An 18,849-nucleotide genomic window follows, 5' to 3' on the forward strand; every position below is an offset into this window, starting at 1 on the left:
TCCAAAAAATTACAGAGGAAGGAACACTACTGAATTCATTCTATGAGGCCACCATCACCCTGATACCAAAACCAGACAAAGAGATCACAAAAAAGAAAATTACAGGACAATATCACTTATAAATATAGATGCAAAAATCCTCATCAAAATACTAGCAAATCCACTCCAATAATACATTAAAAGAATCATACACCATGATTTATCCCAGGAATGGAAGGATTTTTTTAATATCTTCAAATCAATCAATGTAATAGACCACAGTAACAAACTGAATAAAAACCACATGATCATCTCAATAAATGCAGAAAAGGCTTTTGATAAAATTCAACATCCATTTATGATAAAAACTCTCCAGAACATAGGCATAGAGGGAAAATACCTCAACATAATAAAGGCCATATATGACAAACCCACAGCTAACATCATAATCAATGGTGAAAAGCTGAAAGCATTTGCTTTAACATTGGAAACAAGACAAAGATGCCCACTCTCACCACTCGCACTCAACATAGTTCTGGTAAGGATTTTAAAACAGCCATCATAAAAATACTTCAATGAAGAAACATGAACACGCTTGAAACAAATGAAAAATAGAAAGTCTCAGCAAAGAAACAGGAGGTGTAAAGAAGAGTCAGATGAAAATTTTAGAACAGAAAACTACAAATGAGAAACTCAGTGGATGGGTACCATGGGAAATGGAGGGGAAATGACACCGTGAAGAATCCATACAGTTGAAGGTAGAATAAATGGAAACTACCCAATCTGAACAACAGAAAAAAAACTGATTGAAAAAAAAATGAACAGAGCCCCCAGGTCCTGTGGAACGATAACAAAAATCTCACATTTCATCAGTCTCAGGAGAAGAGGAGAAAGAAGATAACACTGAAAAGCTTTCAAAGAAATAATGGTTGAATGTTTCCCAAATTTAGCAGAAGACATAAACCTACAGATTTAAGAAGCTGAATTAACTCCAAACAGGATAAACCCAATGGAACCCATGCCAAAACATCCCAGTCAAACTCCTGAAAACTAAAGACCAAGAAATCTTGAAATCAGCAAAAGAAATGCTACTTTACCTTTGGAAGAAACAATTCAAATGACCATATTTCTCATCAAAAGCCACAGTGGCCAGAAGGAAGTGGCACTGGCACATTTCAAACACAGAAAGAATAGAACTATGAACCCAGAATTCTACATCCAGTGAAAACATCCCTCAAGGACAAAGATGAAATCCAGACAGTCTTAGAGCCAGGAAAACTACATGTCACAAGCAGACTTCCCTAGAAGACGCTCTTGAGACAGAAATGACAATAAAAGGAGGAATTTTGGAACAACAGGAAGGAAGAAGGAAAAACAGAAGGAGTAAAAGTGTGGGTGAACACCATAGACTTCCTTCTCGCCCTGAGGACTCTAAATCATGCTGATGGCTGAAGCCAATCAGTGTTACCTGGAGTTGAGACGTTGACAAGGAGCATAAGGGAGAGCCCCGCCCTGTCCTTGAGGAAGTTAAATGCTAAATGGAATAGTTTGTGTTTGCAGGATACTTAGAACAGCACCGGACACCTCATTAAGCAATATAAAATGATTTGTTAACTAAACACAATAAATGCAAGAAGAGAAGCAAAAGTCAGTGGGACACTCAGTAGCAAAGAAGCCCTTAAATTCTCTTTGCTTCTCCCATAAATGTGGCGGCAAAGTGCAGGGAGGCAGAAATCCATCATCTCCTCCGTTTGAGTCCTAGGCTGAACTATTTGTCCCTAGCGTGCCGGCGTCAAGGCGGTCACAGATACCCTGAGGGGAGATGTGAATTCTTCCTGGTCCTCATTCCTCCGTAGGCTCCCACATCACCAACACAATCAAACTCTAATATTTGTTTTCAGGAGAAAAGGTCTTGCCCCCATGCTCTGTTCTGGATAAACACTTTGACCTCAGCCCCCAGCCACAGGACCAGGAACATCAGGAAGAAGCTCGGTTCCCACTGCCCTCATCCAACCCCTTTCGTCTGACTATTAACGTGAATTAGGTAATGAATTAATCAACAAAGCCATCGGTTAAGTGGCTTTCATTTCTTCCAGAAATGTTAGGAGAAATGACATTTTTCAGAACTTAAAATGCATTCCCCAGCCTGAAACCCTGGGCTACACAGGAGGTTTCCTGCTGGGCCAGATCAGAGTGGTCTGGGGCCAGGGGTGCGGAGTGGGGACAGGCAGCAAGGAAGGTTTCTCTCGTGGTTCCCACTCTCTCGATGGCAGCCTGTCACGGTTTGGACGGCACACCCTCTGCTTACTCCTCTGATTCTGTTTCACAGGGGGAAGAGCCCTGCACTAGACGACCTGTTTATCACTAACTAGCCATGTGACCTTGGACAAGTCAACTCCCTGAGATATGATGGGTACAAATCTACCTGATCTAGCTTTTGAAAAGAATTGATGGTTATGCATGTAAAAGCACTTCGTAAACTGCAATATACTGCAATTGTACAGTCCTTTTTAGAAGATGGGCACCTAACTCAGGCTGGAGTATAGAGAGAAGAAATAATAACTGAGATGAATCATGAAGAAGGAAGAAAAGAGAGGAGGGGTATCTACGACAAGAAAGCAGCATGGCCAGGTGAGGGAAGGCTGGGTATATCTGAAAAACTGCCCCAAATATGCACAGTCAGATTAAAGGGTTAAGGGAAATGGGTGGGTGGAAACACAATGCTAGTAATACAGGCAGGGCAAGGTCGTGAAGCACTCTGCACATCACCCCAAGGAGTTTGGACTTTCGAAGGATACAGGAAACGAGGCATTTGGAGAGGGAGTGGAGTGACCAGATTCGTGGTGTGGAAGTCTCCCCGGGAGGGCAGCGCAGAAGGAGGGCTGGGAAGCGGTCAGACTGGTCTGAGAGATCACTCAGGAGGCAGGTGCAGTGACCCAGGCCAGGCACGTCAAGGACCCAAGTTAAGGTGTTTGCACCACAGATGGAGAAGGGCATATAACCCAGGTGCCTCAGGAGGCAGGGTCCATAGGACAGAACGCCAGTGAGCAGGGAGGTAAAGGAAGGATGAAGGATGACTCCTGGCTTCTGATTTGAGCTGATGCATCAAAAGTGGTTCCATTCACTCAGGTAGAAAGAGAAGCAGTTTGAGGGAGAGAGAATCCAGTTTTAGAATGTGGAGTTGGAGCTACCTGTGGAATAAGCAAGTAGGGATGTCCAACAGACTGCCAAATACATGGATCTGAAACGTAGGAGGGAGACGTGGGACAGAGATAAACGGAAGACACTCTTGGTGTGTTATCGAGATCACTGTCTCATAGCTTGAAGGATACGCTAGATCCAGTGGCTTTCAAACCCTCCACCTTCATTCCTCAGAATTTGTTTATGAAGAAAACCAAACAAGGAGCCCCTCTTTTAAAAACACACCTTGAAGGTTCTTTACACAGATTAAATCTTCATCTTGCATGATTCAGTTTGAAAATGTTCAGATTCGTAGCGACCTATTCTGAGAACACTGCTGCCTGGGTGCTTTTCCAGGATGGAAGATGCTCTGTAGTGCACCAGTGTCACACACTGGTCCAGAATATCCATCTACATTCAACCTCCATCTCTTCTGTCTGGTTACACCCGTTGCTTTTGTTTCTTATTCTCACCAAAACAAATTAATTTCTTACTGTCCGCTTACACAATAACACTTCATAACTTTAAACCTAGGATGAACTATGCCAAACACATGGATGAAAAATTATAAATGTATTTGTCAAGATGTTTCCAAATCTAAACCACGACTAACATTCTTTAATAGTTTCCCATGCCCTCCCCTCCCTCTTCCCCACTCCTCACCTGCCGCGTTGGGCTTCTTTGCATTTCTGGGAGGGACCAGACCTTATTTTTACTAACTGCTTCTTCATAATGACTATAAATAAATTGACGTACAATTTAAGATCCAGAGCAGAAATGGGGTCACTTCCTTTCTCTTGTGTCATAGTTTCTTCATCTGTGCAGTAAGAAGGTTGAACTCAGTTGGGATTAGACGCCAAGAATGGGACCCCTGGATCCCCAGGCAGCCCTTGGTGATATGAACAAGGATCAGTAAGCTAATAAAATAGAACTTTTGCCCACAAAAGGCTACGAAAGGAATAAACCTTTACTAAGTATCCATGTTTGGGTCTCATGTTTCCTTGAAGTTATGTAACGAAGTAGGTGTTGAAGTGTTACTATATTTATTTTGCCATTTCCATTTTCAGATGAAGAAATAGTTCACAGAGAAAGGATAACTTTCCCAAGGCAGAACTGGGGTTTTACAAAGTGAAATAAAACCAAAACCCAAGTTTCTTTTCTTCTAAATGGAATTACATGAACTTAATAATGTAGCCAGGACTATCCAGTTAACAGAGGGAGAAAAAGGAAAAAGAATGTTTTTCTGTTTGACAGATATCTTTCAAAACATGACCCATAAGGGGAGGCAGATAGTCATGTGTACCCTTCTCGATAAAGTTAGAAACTCACGGAATAGCTGTTTTCTAAAGCAAGGACCTTCCAGCTCAAAAAAATTCTAGGATTCCAAGAAAACCTGCTGATACACAGTATGTGCATTGGCAATTAGCTGCCACAAGGTGGCACAGTTCTCAGTAAATGCAATGCGGTTGGTCTAAATCAATAGTCTCACCCTTGCTTTCTCCACTTACGGCATCCTTTCTCTTCTGGAAATTCAGTGTTGATTTTTCTAGTTAATAAGGACTAGCTCACATGAGTGTGGTATCCCTTTAATCTGGAATCCCTCCCACCCAGCCTCTTCTCCCTCCTTTCACGAACTCACAGTCATCTTTAGTTATCACTTAAAATATTATTTCCTTAGAGAGTATCACCTCCCTGAAAGAGGTTAGTTCCCTGAGAACACACTCCTGGAGGATCTTGTCCTCGGTCATCATAAAACTTTACACTCTTGAAAAATTTCTAACTTCTACATTTAAAGCTTCATATGAGGACAGGAACCACGTTGATCTCATTTGCATCTCAAACCTAGAGGCCAGCTCAGTATCTGAGTCTCAATAGACACTCAGTAATTAACATTTTTCAACGAGTAAATTAATGGTAGAGAAATAGGTAACCTCTAGGGTTTCCTCCAGACTGAAACGTAAAAGCTTTCAGGGAAAACAAATTTTTCCCCCAAAAAAGAAACAAAAGCTTGACCAACCAAGTTTCCATCTTGCCTGGTCTTTAGCTCCGTATAACGGTGAGAGGAGATGAGCAATGCTTAGGAGCTACTCAGATAATTCCTCAGTAAGTGTCGCACAATTATCCATAATTGTGTAATTTAACTATCAACTCACAAAGCAGTCAGCTGGAGTAGGAATAAGTGAGTGTCCCGTGATGGCAACAACTTGGATCTAGTGTGGAGGGGGGTTTCCCGCCCCGCTTGCCTCTGGCAGCTGAATGACTCTGCCCCAGGAACAACGTGTCCCAGAGAAGTGTGCTCTAACCGATTGGCTCTGTGCTTTGAGGCCACTCTGGTTTGGTGCGTGCAAAAACCCTCAGCACTAGCCATCAGGGAGATTTTGACATGATCTCTGCTTCTTTTTTATTTGCATGCTAATTCAACTTATCTCAGATTAAATCCAGCACTGAGCAACTGCTGTGTGCCGGAAACCAATGCTGAGTGCCTTGGAAGACAGGGAGTGATGCGGAGATGTGAAAGGCAAGACGCCTGTCCTCAAGGAGTTTACAATCCAGCAATTCTTATTTCAGCACTATTAATCATAATTCACATCAAGCCTATATTTTGGACAAGAGATTCGTAATCCTCAGGAGAGCCTAATGGGATCTTGAGTTGGGTGGCAGAACGGGATGGTGGTGAGGCCATTGGAAATGGTCAATTTAATATGTGCTTATTGATTTGATAATTCTAACTATAGGAAGTAAAGCACAACAAAACTGTCCTTCAGCGGGAATGTGCACAAGATTAAAGGACGAAAAAATATCAATTATGTGGATTTAAAATTAGAGGTGATGTCAGATTCGGAAGGTTCGACATGTTGAGCGCGGTGGTCCCTTAATCCCCTTCTGCCCCCAGCATGCCCTCTCCAAATGCTCCAACAATAGTCAGCTAGCAGTTCCCACCGACTGAACACCCACCTGGCTTTAGGATCAGCAAGTGTTACCCACACTTTCACATATCCTGTAGCCTCTGTTTGGGCTGCTCCAACCCAGTGTGGCTGGCAAATCCCCTACCCTCAAAACCTAGCCCAAGTTCATAGACGCCCCTGACAAAGCCTCTCTTCTCATCACTTCGTTGTCACGGCTTCATCTTGTGGACATCGCCCTCCCACAGCGCGAGGGAGGAGCTGCGCCTCGTTCCTACGGCACCTCCGACCCATATAGCACAGATGCCTCATGACACAGGAGGGCGTCCTTCCTTCTGTGTGTTCCCCAGTGTCTGCCACAGTGGAGAGGGGGCCCTCTGGACTCAGAAATTCGCTCTTCCCTATGGCCCTAAAATATAGATTTTCATGGGAAACTGTCCTAGACGATCCCAAGAGGGCATGAGATGACTAGAAACATGATTCGATTGATTACTAGCCTCAGTTTGTGTATTTTCTCAAGATTAAAGTGCTTTCACATGCATTATTTTCATTCAATCTTTATAAAAACACAGTTTCAAGAATCTTAGAGTCATCTGAGCTGGAAGGACATTAGAGATCACATCAACTCTCTTTCAAACAAAAATGAAGACCAGAAAATTTAGAAGACTTGCTCCAAGTCCTTATTCAGCCAATAAAGCAAGCTGCAAAACAAATTCCCACAAAATTAGTGGCTCAAGACAACACCCATTTACTAACTCACAGTTCTGTGGGTCAGAAGCCTTGCCCAGCCCGGCATGACTGGTTCCCTGCTCAGGGTCTCACGAGGCTGAAATCAAGGTGTCAGTGGGCTGAATTCCTGTCTGGAGGCTCTGGGGAAGGACCCACTCCCCCAAGCTCATCCTTATTGGCAGGACTCAGTTGCAGGATTGAAGGCCCTGTTTCCTCGCTGGCCATTGGCTCTCAGCTCCTCAAGGCCCTTCTCAGGCTCTTTCCATCCGGCCCACTCATCATCGAGCCAAAAACAGCCCATCAAATCCTTCTCGTACTTCAAATCTCTGACTTCCGCTGCTGCTACCGGCTACAGAAAATCCTTGCTTTTAAAGGTCTCGTGTGATTAAGTTAGGCTCACCAGAATCCTCTCTTTTTCTTAACATCAACTGTGCCAGTTGGCATAACCTAATTATGGCAGTAAAACCCATCAAACTCAATCCCAAGGATTATCTGGGACGTGTGTGTGGAAAGTGGGCAGGAATTCTTGGAAAACATGTTAGAATCCTGCCTACACTCAGGGGTATGGGAATCACAGATGCGGATTTGATACCAGCATCACTATTCACCATCTCTGTGATTGGACGTATTATTTCATTTGACTGAACCTGTGCTTCTTCATCGGTAGGATAAAAATAATAAATATCCCATGGGTTTTTGTAAGGGTTAATGAGAAAGTAGATATGCCAGTGGCCTTAAGGTAGAAGGTACAACTTGGCAGGCTCTGGTTGAAGTAAGATGTACAAGTGTGTGGCACCACTAAGCTCCTAAAAGCTACAGGAAAACTTGTCTCTTTCCACCTGCCAAAAATAAGGCTTCCTCCTCTGCAGCGTGAGCCTTAATTTAGTCACAATGACGTGAAAGTTGAGGGCGTCAAGAAATGGAGAGGAGCTGCAGGGTTTCAGATGGCCATTTCTTCCTAACCAGGACAATGCTAGACTGTATTTGGACGTATCTGGACTGCTCTAGCCCTCGGCTGGCGCTGGGACTTCAAGTGACCGAACAGTCCTGGGCACCCAAGCTGACGTGGCTCATCTGGAAAAGTCAGGGCCTAACTCAGAGGGAAGGAGGCACGGCAGAGATGATCAGATACGTGCTTCGGCAGGGAAGACAGCTCTACCCCTCCCTGCTCTCAAATGTTCCTTAGGGCAGAAATTGTGTCATGGTAACATCTAACCGTAACTCTTAATTTAGAACACCGAGGGGCAAGGTTCGCCATTATCTGAAAGAAATACTGAAAGAAAGCCAGGCTGCACACCTGCAGGAGCCCCATTTTCTCTTCCTTCAGTGTGGCTTATTATCTGAGAAAGGACTGCACAGATCTCGATGGAACTTGCTTAAGAATGATGGTTACATGTATTAACCCCATTTTCCCCTCCAGCAGAAGAAATCACATGATGGTCTCCCTCAACCCTTTCTTGCTAAATGCATAGAACAGAGCACAGGGTCTGGCACATAACAGATATTTCAGAAAGCATCTGCTGAATGAATAAATTCATAATAATAGTAATAGTAATAATAATAATAATAAACAGTGAGCTGAACCCGGACCTCCTACTTCCTGCCCACCACTCTTTCTAGTAAACTGTTTCCCGCTATATTGGCCTGGTGGCTGCCTTTTGAACAGATTTAATAAGCAGCTGTTACGGCTCAAGCTGAACTTGAATGTGTCAGCTCCCACAGCCACTGGAAATTCCAAGCCCACTTGTCAAGTTAAATGTCTCTAGAAATAGCCATGCAGCTGAGGAAGTGAACAGCACATTGACCATCTGTTGTCTTTCTTCTGCGAGGCACTGAGTTGAAGGAATTTGGAACATTAATGAGCTCTCTCTGGCTAGTGTGGTCTTACCAATCTTTGTCCATTTTATAAGATTAAACACCCACAAGAAATGCTTTGGGTTTGCACATGCCTATACAATGGTTAGAGTGTTCTTGCCATAGCGGTTTGTGAACTTTTTAGAGGTTATCAAGCAATACTGGAAAAATACTTGGACTTTGTAATTAAGACAGCTCAGGGTTTTTAAACCTTGATTCCTCCACTTAATTGGATAACTTTTGCTCCTCTCTGAGCATCTGTTTCTTCCCTGTAAAATTGGACTTATAATTATACTTATATCATGGAGCTATCATGAAGATTAAATAAACTAAGAGCAGAAAGCTAGCATAGAAATAGGCACTTCATAAATAGGCTGCTATGATTGTTGGTGCATATCTAAATTCCCTCTTGAATACGTATACATTTATTTCTTCAAACCATCCAATCATTTATTCCATAAACATTCACTAAATGCTTAATAATATGCCAGTCACTGTGCTAAGTCATAGACATTGAGACAAATAAAAGAATGGCTTAGGGAAAAGGGAGAGGAAATTTACATTCATTGACAACCCACGTTGAGCCAGACTACGTGCCAAGTGTTGGCAATTGCAGGTAAACATGTCAGAGCATTTGAATCTCATATCTGCTTTGGCTTCTTCATTTTGCACATTCCTTCATTTAAGACACCTCGAAGTTCACAAAAGCTACTGTGGCTTTCTGGTCACCAAAATTTCTTTTTTCTTTTTTAACATTTTTTTATTAAGTTATAGTCATTTTACAATGTTGTGTCAAATTCCAGTGTAGAGCACAACTTTTCAGTTATACATGAACATGCATATATTCATTGTCACATTTTTTTTCGCTGTGAGCTACCACAAGAGCTTGTATATATTTCCGTGTGCTATACAGTATACGGTCACCAAAATTTCTTTTGGAATCAGTCGTCTCTGAACTTCGCTGGGGCAGGAGAGTGTACCCCAGAGGCTTGCTTTACGCTCCAGCCAGGCCTGAGCTCGGTCTTGGCTTCGCTCTGCTCCCTGACCGTCTTTGGTTTCCCACTTGCAGTGATGAATGACTTCACTCTCTCAACAGAAGCCTCAGTGCCCTTGGCCTCAACATTATTGCTTTTGAAAGTAATTGTGTTGTGGCAAGATCGTCCTGCTCTCTTAATTAAGGGCTTTGTGGTTTGATCCTTGTCCCAGGCCCTCTTAATTTATTCCCTGTTGTCAATTTCATCACTAAGAATGTTCTCTTATATAATGTTATTATAGCACAAGTGACATAATTCCACAAAATTTCAAGAAAAAGTGGCTGTTACTGGAAATAAAAGCACTCAGACAACCGCATGATGAAGAAAACATTCCACAGTGCTGATCTGTTCTCTATTTCCCACAAATTTACAGCAACGTGACTCATTTTTTGAATAGCTCTAGAGTTGCCCGTCTAGAATAACTCAAAACAAAACAAAAAAAGACAATTGTCATGGTTGTCACTAAACCAATCAGCCAATCTTACAAGACAATAGTTCCAGAACAATTAAAACTAAAACAAGATATGAAACTTTAAGAATTTCAGAATCACAAACATGCAAAAATTTTTACACTTCTGAGATGGGAAAGGAGTTTCTAAGCATGACATCAAAGGAACAAGCATTAAGAAAATGACCAATAGAACTGACTTCTGAAAGAAGTGTGTATGAAACTGAAAAAACTTGTATATGGCCAACAATTCCCCCAAATATTAACAAACATAAATTAGGAAAAATATTTGCAATCCACAAAGAGCACTTAACATACAAAGTGTTTAATGATTACAAAATGGGCAAAAGTCAGGAAACAACAATTCACAAGACACAATGTCCAGTATCATACAAACACGTTTGACATCACCAAAGAAATACAAATTGGAACAAAGAAATGTAATTTTTCTTCATTAGATTGGCAGAGCTTGAATTTATGGATAAGGCCAGCGTTGGCAAGTATGTGCACACACCACCAGTCTCATACATTCTTAGTGGAAGTATGGGGTTAGTTTTCTGGATGGCTGTTTTGCAATATGTACATAGTTTTTAAAGTGCATACCATTTGACTCAGAAATTCCACTTCTGGGCATTATCCTAAGGAAATAACTGGAGAATTCACAAAGGTGTATTGTAGCATTGCTTATAATAAAGAAATATTTGAAGCATTCTTAAATCTATAAAGGGTAGTTAAAAGATGTTAAATCTGTACAGTAGAATATTATGCTTCCATTAAAATGATAATGATTCTCTTTTCTTTGTTGGCTTTGAAGAAGCTGCCAGGTTGTAAGAGGCTCTATGGTGAGAACCATGTGGCGAGGAACCGAGGGTGGCTTCTAGTAGCTGAGAGCAGCCCACTGCTGACTGTCAGCTAGAAAACAGGGACCTCAGTCTAGAAAAGGAAGGAGATGAATCCGGCCAATAATCCGAGGCAGCTTGGAAGCAGATCTTTCCCTGGTCAAGCCTCTGATGAGACTGCAGCCCTGGCCAACACCTGGATTGCAGCCTGGCAACAAAAAAATGTAAGATAACAAATGTGTGTTGTTTTAAGCCACTAAGTTTGTGGTAACTTGTTATGCAAAGCTGTCTATGTTATGTTAAGTAAATAATAGGTTATGAAACAGTATGTGATACAATCTTATATGAAATTAAACTTATGTTTGAATAAATATTCATGGAAAAGTATCTTGGACAATATAAACCACTTTTATATATGTTATACAAGAGTCCTCATGCATTTCTGCCTCTCTTGAAATTTATCTTTTCAATGAACATGTACTTTATAATTGAAGATAGATGCATTCCCATTTTTAAAGAAAAATATATATTCAGAACCTTGGGAGGAGAACTTATCTGTGATGGCGTCATTTTTGTGTCATAATGATGCAACATTTTGGGGGGGGATTTAGAACATATTGAAATTCATTTATCTAAAGATAATGGAACACATTCTTGTTCATTAAGGTAATCTGTGGATAAGATTAAACATGGATGTCCATCTTATTCTAAGGATCAAATGAAAACAATCGTAATCCAAGATTTTGCACTGCTAAAAATACTCATATTAAATTAAGAAGAGTGCATTATGGCTTATTTCAAACACAACTGCAAATTGTAAGATTACAAGGAAATAAAATCACAACTTGAATAGCTGCTATGCAGAACATTCATTCTACCTAATAATGGGATTTTCAAGCTAGACTAAAAGGGCAAGTTCTTCAATAAGAACTTACCATTCAAGAATGATTGCCCATTTATCTCCCTTACAGCAGATGCGTTCAGAGAGATGGTCAATGGTTACGGTATATTATTGAGGAGAACAGAACTGGAGATGATGCCACGGAATGAATTGTTTTAATATTAAAATAAAGACTGCATTTTAAAAAAGAGACCAAAAAAAAAAAAAAAGAGAGAGAGAAAAGTACATTTGGTGAAATGTTGGAAATATAGCTTAAAGATTCATAGTCATATCAGGATTTCCTTTTTAATGCTCTAATTCATAAATCAGTATACTGAGTTAGGTCTAATCAATCATTAATTTTCAGAGATTCAAATCTGGGAAGCAAAACAAAAGTGAAAAAAAAAAAACGGTGAGGATTGAAATCCACAGAAATGCTTTTAAAACTATCATTTTCATCTAACCTAACTTGTAAGCTTTCTATTCCTTAAGAAAAAACTTTATTTTGAAAGTGTCACCAGAAACACAATATCAGTCATCAAAAATAAGTTAAAATAAATAGGTTTATACCATATAGCACAGGAAACTGTATTCAATATCTTACAGTAACCTATAGTGAAAAAGAATGTGAAAAGGACTATATATATATACATATGTATGACTGAAACATTATGCTGCACACTGGAAATTGACACAACATTGTAAACTGACTATACTTCAACCAATCAATCGATCAATCAATCAATCAATCAATGGTTAAAAAAGAGGTTTCTAGCAAGTGGCTGTAATTAGTGGCCCTCCAGGAACTCAAGAACAAAGCTCTATTTTTATTCCGTATCACCCACAGTTGTCTTTTCTCAACATTATTGCTCTTCCTCATGAACACAATACTTTTACTCTAGGGCAGCAGTGAAAGGAGAGAAATTATGCTAGCATGTGAGTTCTACTTGACTTTCAACCATCAGAAACCCTATCTACTCTAAAATCCACAACTTTATTCATTAAGAAAGAATGACTCAGACTCACAGGAATACATTTAGTTGATCTCTAAATTCTCCAATCATTTTTTTCTTCATCAATATTTTGATTAGAAAGCCAGTATTATTTGGCGAAGGATGCAAAACTGCTGCTCCTGCTTAAAATTAGGGTTTATACGTAGTAGCTTATTCTTTCATGTTTAAAAATTATGCACCTTTGCTTTTAAGAGATCAAAAATGACGTGCAGAAACTCCAGCCTGGCTTCTGCATACGCATCAGAGCATCCCTGGGGAGGATGGAGGATAAAAGTGAGACCTGACCATCCCTCCTTCACCAGACCATTGAATGACCTCTCCACATGGCGGATAATGTGAATTGATCCCTGGGACCATTCCCATTCCAGCCGCCTTCTGGTTGGAGATGCCGGCAACTACACTTCCCACATTCTCTTGAAGCTACGTTCTTGTATAAATTAGGATTCTGAGGTTTGAAGGCGGAAGTGAGGTACAGGTTCTCTGCCTTCACCTTCAGCTCTTTCTACTAGGAAGCAAAGTTTTGGATAGGTTAAGGTTTTCCCGTCAAGTTCCCAATATCCCTTCTCCATCCCAGACACTATTACAGCAGCTTCAGCAGCAGCACCTACTATCCACTCTGGCTTCCTATTCCTGGATTGCAGCTACTAGGTGTGTCTTGAACTCACAATACTGGTGGAGGTGTTGAAAGTAGACGCTCTCCTAGGTCGTCAGTTCTGTTTCATTTTGGGTGGAAGGATACAACAGTTTTAAGCCTTTCAAAATTTAGAAATCGAGAGAATCCATGCATAACGTCAAAGTAATCCTTTTTCCACTGGGGAACCTTGTTTGTTGTTGAGTTGAAACCCCAAGAAGCCTGTTAGGTGACCATGGAATGAGAATAAATTTGGATACGGTTTGAGTTATTGTTGCACACATTATTCAAAAAAAATGTTTTTGTGGAACATCCCATGCAAGTTGTCATAGAGAAATGATGTCTGCATAGTCCATATTTTCCATAATAGTGCTGATTTAAAATATGAAGTGTTTAATTTTTGGTTAGAAAATACGATCACAATAACTAAAGAGTACATATTTTCAGGAACTAAAATATAGTATTTATATCCAGTTGTGAGATGTGGAAATGAAGTAATGAGAGTCTAGGTTATTGGGTTTGCTAAAGGAAATATCACACGCATAACCTCTACCCTCAGTTGTGTTTCCATACAATCTTGTAATCTTTTCATGATCCACAGGCAACTCCCTCACCCTCTCTCTCGTGGGGATGTTTAAACACCCAACTCCCCATCCCACAACTTTTCCTCCCACTCTTGGTAGGTGATCTGATTGGCTTTTCTTGAGTCAACTGCCCATGCCTTAGCTGGGGAAGCAGAGGATGTCTAAATTAAGAACGCCACCAAGAATGCAAACAAGGTAAAGTAACTCCCTCCAAAACTAGGAGGAAATGGATGCCAGTGGCCAAAGTATACAAACTCCTTGGTGTACATATATGATCCATCATAAGGCACTGCTTAACTCTTCAGTACGCTGTCCTATCCCCTCTCTCTTCATACCCAGCAGTCACATACATACAACTCACCCTCTTTGCCATGAACTACCATTTCCTATGCTTAGCTTGCTGGTCTCCAGTTCAATTTTCAAGAACTCGTTCAGTCATCATTTCTAGAAAGTCTTCTCTGACAACTCCCCACTCCTCCCTCCCCTCCCCTCCAGGTTGGATGCCCTTCTCATGTGTTCCCATACCACACATAGTTACCATGATGTGTTAAATTTATACTCTTGTCTTTCTCCTCATAGACTGTGGGCTCCCTAAAAGCAGGGATTATCTCACTAATCATTTATGCTTAATGCAGCAGCAAGTAATTCATAGGCATTGAAGTTTATTGATTGCAAAACAAAAACAAAAACAACCCCCCAAAGCTAATCCTGTTTCTTATTAATAAACCCTATTACGGGCACTCTTCTCCCCTGGACAGTGCTGAGAAACACCAAGTTCAACCATTTCAATTCTCTTTTAGATTCTGTTTATCAAGTTTTTGTTTTTACATCCCTGTTCTGGTGTTTTGACATGACTATATTTTTACATTGGTCTATTATGTGATGTCTCTTCCTATGCTACAGGGGAGTGGCCTTATCCTTGATTGATTCTTGGCAGCTTTAGAACAAGTGGCCCTTGTTAACTTAATACACAAAATTATATTCCTTCCGCCCATGTGCTTGTAATACTGCATAGCAACTCATACCAGACCATTTGGTTTATCTACCATTTGTCACCCATTTCTTTGCATTCATCTGCATCACAGGTCTGGTAATGCCCACCCATCTTGCAGATTGTTGAAAATTAAATAGGAAAACATACATATAGCCTCTAGCACAGGGTCAGCCAGAGTATACATTTGTCTAGTAAGTTGTTCAGCACATCCAGGGGAAGGATTTATTTCTACGAGTTGTGTGATACAGGACCACTTGCAAAACTTTATAAAAAGAAAAAAGAAAAAGAGGTGATAGCAGAGACTATTAGCTGTCCTGTTGCAAAAAAATGTTACAGCTCGGTGTTACAGCTCAGTTATGACAGCAACCTAGAACCAGGCGAGAGACAAAGCAGCACTTGGAGAGTTGGAGAACTCAGGTTTATTATGCCAGCAGGCCCAAAGGAGTTAACACTCCAAACTCTGGACCCCATCTGTACATTTACACAGGCTTTTATAGACTGCCAGTTTACACTTTGCAATATCGTAGGCAAATAAGGTGTAACAGAAGTTGACTAATTAGGAACAAGCTTTGTAGAAATGGACCAATCAGGAGGGAGAGAAATAACCAACCAGGAGTGAGCTCCATGCAAATGAAGTACTACAAACGGACCAATCAGAAGTTAGGGAAATGGACCAATCAGGAGTGAAGGAAATAACCAAACAGGAGTGAGCTCAGGGAATCAATAGAATTATAGGGATAAGTTTGGCTTTCCTAGAAGTAAGCCATTTCAGAGGCAAAAAGTGATATAGAGCCTCTGGGCCAGGGAACCGGATTGTGCTGGCAGGAGAGTAGTGGCTGTACCTAGGGGTCCTGCCGGTCTTTTTATGGGGCTTCCCACCTCAGTCCCTCCAAATGCATTCTTCCCTTCTTTTTTTTGAAAGGGGATTTTATTGCGGGCAGAAATATATTTAGGCTACATTTCCCAGCTAGGTGAGGCCATGTTGCTAAGCTCAAGTCTACAAGATGTGGGTATAAGTTGTTTGGGGCTTCTGGAAAGGCCCTTTCTAAAATAAGGACGTGATGTCTGGAGCCCCAACAATCATTTTTGGCCCAATTTGGGGATAGAAGCCAAGCAGTAAGGATAGAGCAGAGAGTCTGGATCTCTGAAGTACTTACCTAACACTTTCTGAGAGGCGTAAAAAAGACTTATGGATTTAGGATATTGGAATCTGGGGATTTCTGTTATACAAAGGCTAACTCATGAGTCCATCTGTTAACGGAGCTGGTGTGGAGCTGACTCCTGGCCTTGCTCTAATCCTAGTACTCCTATGCCTCCTGGCGTCCTTGGGAACATTGGGACCATCTTGATGCCAGGTGGCCAGTACGATGACACTACAGGAAGAAAAGGCGGGAAACAGGCTCCTGATCCTCGGGGGAGAGGCTGGCTAAACCCCATACTCTGTGAGCCCTCCTCCCACGTACTCCTTTCCCTTCTTTCTCCCGCCGAACTCCGGTGTGTTCCACACAGCAGGAGTCAGAGCCGGACTTCGGTTACTCGCAGCCATGCAGAATCCAGCCCCAGAGCAGCCAACGCCGTCAGGCCCCAACCCCCAATCGCGGCCCTGAAGCGGCTCCCCACCGACCCTTTGGCCCGCGCCCGCCGCCCGCTTTGAAAGCGCCGGGAGTCGCCGGCGGCGTCACATGCCGTCTCGAGCTGCCATTGGCCAGCGCGTGTCACGTGCGGCAGCGCGCGGCGGTGATTGGTGCGGTGCGAGGCGGCGGGGGCGGACGCGCCGAGGACAACAGAGGGAGCGGTTCCTCCACCCGAGCGCCTGGTTGCAGTGAGTGGTAGGCTTGGCGGGCTGCGTGGTCGGGCGGGGCCGTGAGGGGCGGTAGTGGTGCCCATCCTGCCGAGGGTGGTGAGGGGGCCGCGGGGCCTTCGGGACGCCCCGGCGAAGCGAGGCTTGCGGAGCCCGGTTGGGGCCGGGGCCGGGGCCGGGGTCAGCTGGGGCGGCGGGGCGGGGCCGGCGCGGGAGGCTGCACCGCCGACCCGCCCGCCGCCGCGAGGGCTCTGGATGCTGAGCCGGGGACAGGCTCGCGACCTGCAGTTGATGTAGCTGCGCGTGCGACTCCAGCCGCGTCTTAAACGTCTGGTTCCTCGCGCGGTGAGTGCTGGAGGGCACCTCAGTGCGGGGGATGGGCCTGGGTCTCGGGGGCTACAGGGCCGGGGCGCGAGGGGCCGCCCGCTCCCGGACCCGACCTTATCTGGGGAGGGTGAAGTCGGTATTCTCCCGTAAAAGCCCCTGATTTTTAAACACTGGCAGCTAATTAAAAGTAAACAAGTAAACACGGGGGGAGCCAAACAGCTCGTTGACGGGCTGGTTCTAGACCGTTAGTTTGTAGCTCAGACGCAGACCCGATTCTGCCTCTGATTTGTGGTATGACCTTGACCAAGTCTCCTCTCATATCCTTCAGGGACAAAAGGGTCTTAGTGCCGTGGCTTGTGGCCTTCCAGAGGGACACAGAACATTAACAGATGTACAGTCTGTCTGTGGCGTTAAGATGTTAATGGGGGCTGAGGGATTAGAATAGAAAATGTCTACAAAGGCTCCTGCGGGGAGACGGAGGGAAATGGGAAAAAGGTGAGAAACAGTGTTTTAAGGGAAGGGATAAACAGACGTTCGTGTGATGCTGGTGTATATTGAGGGGTTAAAACAAGCTAGCCTTCATAGACTTAGAGCTGGAAGTAACCCGAGAGGTCATCTAAGTATTAGAAAAGTTTTGTGACACCATACATGTGCACACACGTAATTTTACATCGTCTCCAAAACAGTCATTCCACTTTCTGTATGAGAAAATTGCGGGCCAGAGGGTTTGAGTGCCTTGCTGCAGCCAGAGCTATTAAATGGGAGAGCTGGGGTTTAAACCCAAGTGTGTGTGGCTCCAAACCTACCCACTCTTCATGTTGCGTCTCAGCGTCGGGTCCAGTTGTGTCCCAGTCTCTTTGTGCACAAGTATCCCACTTTGTGACTTTTTAAAAATGAAGATTTCTAGCCCCCGACTTCAGAAACGTGAATTCAGTGTCTGGGACCGGGCCTGGAAATCTGCATTTTAACAACTTTCCTGGGTGATTCCATTTTGGTGATCCTGGGACCATTTTGAGAATAACTACTCAAGTCTAATTTCCCACCCAGTACTCATGTCGTCATGGGGTTGTACCTAAGGGATTTAAAATTCCCCTTTCCAGAGCAGAGATTCCATCTCCTCTTCCAGATAGGTAACTGGCCAGACTTTGGGAGGAAATCTTTTGTTGGGAGAAGCCAAGGTTTATGAAATAGCACCTTCTACAGCTCTCAGTTTGAGAGAAAGTGCTGACAATTTTGCTTTGCTTTTTTTTTTTCTTTCTTCTTTTTTTTTTTTTTTCAGTACTAGTCTGATCCTCCTTTAAAAAAAAAAAAACAGGCTCATGGCATTTATTTTAAAGTTAATATTGAACAAACTTTAAAACGCCATGAAAAATTTAAAAACCCATATGTAAAAACACAATTCACCCATAATGCTACCAGTTTAACAGTTATTTTCGTGTTCTGTTAGATTGTTCTATTATCTCCCACTTGTTAATCATATACATTGCTCAGGTTCACATGATTTAGAAAATTCTTCTAAGAGATAGTCTTGAACCTCATAATTCCAATTGGAAGTCTGAAAATTATTCTGAAGATAAACCTTAAATCATAGCTCTCACAAGGCATATCTCATTCTTTTTCCGAATGTCTCAAATTCTGAAGATTTTTCTTTAG

The 18,849-nt window shown here is 42.5% G+C and overlaps 1 protein-coding gene across 5 annotated transcripts in view; it reads left to right on the forward strand.

Moving 5' to 3' along the window:
* Nucleotides 1-16,827: 16,827 nt before the first annotated feature.
* The window catches only part of PTPDC1 (protein tyrosine phosphatase domain containing 1), a 64,949-nt gene continuing 62,927 nt past the window's right edge, over nucleotides 16,828-18,849 (forward strand). For 2 of the 5 annotated variants that reach the window (XR_012506711.1, XM_074363024.1), the window contains exon 1: nucleotides 16,828-16,897. The gene's annotated coding sequence lies outside the window, so the exon portion shown is untranslated. Of the gene's footprint in view, nucleotides 16,898-16,917; nucleotides 17,215-18,849 lie in introns of those variants that run through there. The other 3 variants (XM_074363025.1, XM_010967468.3, XM_074363026.1) reach the window with 3 other exon arrangements.

This window comes from Camelus bactrianus, chromosome 4 (genome assembly GCF_048773025.1).
Source record: "Camelus bactrianus isolate YW-2024 breed Bactrian camel chromosome 4, ASM4877302v1, whole genome shotgun sequence".
NCBI lineage: Eukaryota > Metazoa > Chordata > Mammalia > Artiodactyla > Camelidae > Camelus > Camelus bactrianus.